This window comes from Marmota flaviventris, chromosome 8, assembly GCF_047511675.1.
Source record: "Marmota flaviventris isolate mMarFla1 chromosome 8, mMarFla1.hap1, whole genome shotgun sequence".
Taxonomy (NCBI): Eukaryota; Metazoa; Chordata; class Mammalia; order Rodentia; family Sciuridae; genus Marmota; species Marmota flaviventris.
Window position 1 is genome coordinate 112,972,047 of NC_092505.1, and position 4,165 is coordinate 112,976,211.

Below are 4,165 nucleotides of genomic sequence, written 5' to 3' on the forward strand. Positions count from 1 at the left end.
TGTGCCCTTGATTTATCTGAATCTCACCTCTCTGTTCAGACTATGCATCTCCCTAGACAGGTACGTGCACATGTGTCTCCGCATCATTGTGTATTTTACACACTGAAGAGCTAGTGAAAGAAATGTAATCCACTACAATGGACATAAGGTGAAGGTTGCTGATTAGAGAGATTCTTACAGTTTTACAGCTAATAAAGTATATCATTATGACCTGCATACTTCAAAGAAAAGTATTTTTAAAATCACCCCTGATCCACATTTTCCAGACCTGTAAAGACTATAATCGTCTCAGGTGCATTTAAATGAAGATACTATCTTTAAGTATCTCAGGAAAGCTAATTTCATTTCAATACTTTTAAAGTTTTAAATTTTCCTTACAGTTTAAGACGAAAAGGACATGCAATTCTTTCATAGATTTAAGACAATCTAATCACTATTCAGATTCATTACCATAATAGTAGAACATGGAAATACCACAGGCATGCAAACTAGGTAATTGGCTACTAATTTACACACTTTAGCTCTAGAGACTTGATTAAAATGGAAATAAACCACTCTGACTTTTTAAATCTACTCCATCTCAGTACTGCATACCACAGAGAAAAACTTGAAGGCAGCAAACGAAAGTAACCCACACTACTTACTAAATCTTTAAAACTACCCAGTACCACTCGCCCGGCATGGTCAGGACGACTGCAGGTTCTTTCACAAGTGTTTCCCATCTCCTGGGTCCTGTGTATTTGCATCCTTATGCATCCGTCGCTGACAACCTGTTTCCAACCTTCCTGTGTTTGTCCAGGTCAGCTCAGGAGGAAATTGCAAGCAGAAGTGTGGGCGCACCCCCTAACACAGCCACCGCCTAGTTCCAGGAACCCTCACACCACCCGGGGCTCCTAAATCAAGAAGCTCTGCTTCTTCCACTCACGTTAATTACTACTAAGTTGAAGAGAGTGCATAGGAAGGCTGGCCCTTTTTTTGTTCTATCTGGACCCTCTGAGAGGCACTAAAGAAAACAGTTCTATATTTACAACAACCACTTCGATGTAATAAAAGAAATTAATACTCCACAAAGAACTGAGATTTTTTTCTTTTGATTTCAACCAGCTCAGTTCAGATACCTACCTTGCCTAGGACAAAAGGAATAATTATTCTCAAAGTTACTAGTTTAAAATCAAATAACAAGGGGCTGGAGCTGGGGCTCAGGGGCAAAGTGCTCACCTCACATGTGCAAGGCACTGAGTTCAATCCTCAGCACCACATAAAAATAAATTAATAAAAATAAAGGTATAAAATCAAATAACCAGAAATTTTATAATGTAAAACAAATACATAGAACAAATTAATGATGGGAAAATTAGTACAGCAAGCAGTGAACAATAGCTACCTATAGGAGTCTATTCAGGTACAAGGTTTCCTGGAATTTACCGTGATATTTTTTATTTTGCGTCTTTTATTTGAAAATGTATTTCTTAGGTTTGAACAACACTCTAGATCTTTTAATATAACCTTGCAAAACGTCTAGTAAGAGTGATGTCAATCATATATATACGGCTTTTTTAGTGATGTGACTGGAGCTTATATCTTGACAAAAATTATATTTTGAAAAGCACGAGGGCAAAAACTTTCAAATTACTCTGTTCAGAATACAACTACCCCATGCTCAATTCACATGTCTCACCCCAACCCTCCACCTCCCGCTGTCTCCATGGATGAACAGCTGAAAGCAGTAAGAACAGATTAAAATCTTAAAGGAAAGAATACATTTTGTCTGGATTTCAGAAAAACATTTTGATTAAGAATAATCTAACAGTGGATGAAGTAATTAGAACAGAGTCCTTACTTGTCCAGGATCTAGAAAGAATCCTCCAATAATTTTTCCCCCAGTGCTGGGGTTTGAACCCAGGGTCTTGTACATGCTAGGCAAGTGCTCTATCACTGAGCCACATCTCTAGCCCCTCCCACAATTTTTTGAAATGCATAAAACTAGGCATTATTTTATCTTGAGGTTACCAGTGTTTTATATCATAAAGACACAAACATTTCTGAGGCATAAATTGCCATTTGTTTTCTATTTAAACTACAGAAATTTCTTATTCTATATTCAACCTTTCCATCTGACCACCTCTGATCATCATGCTTGTATAATGCATATTGTGTGCTTTTGCTCATAATTAATGAGGAAGAAATTCTAAAATATCAGAGATATAGAAATCTTGTGTTACTAGGGAATGTATTGATTTAGTACTATTTCCATGCGTATGTGAATGATTCATGAATTTAGCAGAAAGAAAAATTTGAAACAACACATAAATATCTGTAAGTAACAACAGAGCAACAAAAATGTATAATACAAGTTGCAAAACTTAGAATTATGCAGAAAATTGACCTTTTTAAAAACTTTCCTGTGTATGATTGGCCTCTTGAGAAACAGAATTGCCATGTTTTTACAAAAAGCGAAATGTAGACTTCCAATTCTACTTATGCAGAAAAAAACTGCACTCTTCTTTTGGGGATATAGATTGATGCATCATTTTAAAACTTCATACAAAGAAAGCAAACCTAAACACATTTACTCTGTGAGTCTCTGACCTCTAACATAATACCATTTCTCCACTTAGAAAAACTGATTCCAAGCATACACATTCATTTATAAGGTATATCCTACTAAGTTGAAGTCATCCCTCCTCAGGAGTAGCTTGGCAAGGCTGGATGTCGCTCAGAAGTAGAGTGCTTGCCCAGTACATAAGAGAGGCCCCAGATTCCATCCCAGTACCACACACAGGTACACACACACACACACACACACATACACACACACAAATAGTTTTCTGGATTCAGTTCTACCTTCTAAGTGAAATTAAAATGTGTTATATAAATGTGAATTTCTTCCACTCCCATTTAAAATATTGGTAGTTTGTTTATGGAAATAAAAATGCTATGGTCGTTAATGGATGATTATGAACAGATATATTATGATCAGAACACTTATAATATCTATAAACATAACGTTGAAAGCAGAAAAAAATCTGAATCTAGAAAAAAAATACACTGTTTAGAACAAATTGCCAAAATACATGTTCTAAATGGTGAATCTAAAAAAAAAGCTGCCACCGAGTAACTTAAAACAAAACTTTGATAACGTCATTCAGGCCAAGAAATCCCCAACTCTAAAATTTTGGATTACAAATAGGGAGTGTTCCCAAAACTAGTTAATTATCTCTGAGACACACACACACACACACACACACACACACACAATGGTAAATATCCAAAACTAAGGGTTTTCTATCCTTTGGAAGCAATATGAATATTGGTGACGCCTGACATAGTGGCCTTTGCTCCGTTTAACATTTAATCAAGCAGTTAATATTAAAACTGGAGACAGAAAAGATGTGTTGAAAGCAGTTACTTGTATATTGAGATTTGCAGAAAAACTACATGTGGTTTCCATTGTCCCATAGCCAACATTTTGGAATTTCTTACAGAATGATATATTTACATTTCTAAAAACTGAAAATGTCTGCCTTTTTATTGACGTTTACCATATGTCAAAACACTTCAAAAGCTAAAATTTTGATATAAAGAGGAAGACACGGACTATAATGTATATAAGATTAACCAAAGGAAATTCTAGTATGTCAAAAGCAGTGTTCTAGCTGTCAGTTAATTAATACTTGAGTAATCCTTGGTAAATCATAACTAAAATTTTAATTTGTGACTACCAAATATGTCAATTATATCTCTGACAGTTTGTTCATTCACTAATTTGTCCACCTTAGATAGTAATATATTTATATTTTAACCAATGCAAAGGTACTTAATACAAGATTTTTATATGTACTTAATTAATATCATCAGTAAACACAATGATCACAGGGCTTAAATCATAAAAATGCATTTTTTACACGAAATCTTTTTTAATCTGCTTCAAAAACTAATTACAAAGCAAACTTTCCCAGTTTATGTGCATAGAAATTACTCCACAAACCCTTGAAAGCAAGTTATTAAGCAACTGCTCACCTATATCAATGAGATGACAGAAGCATCAAAAACTTCAATCTGTATCCAAAGGCTACATGAGTCAACTTACTTGTACACGTGGACATTTTACTGATCCGTAGGCATGCTGCGGCAAGCATAATATCCATTTAACATATGGTAAAGA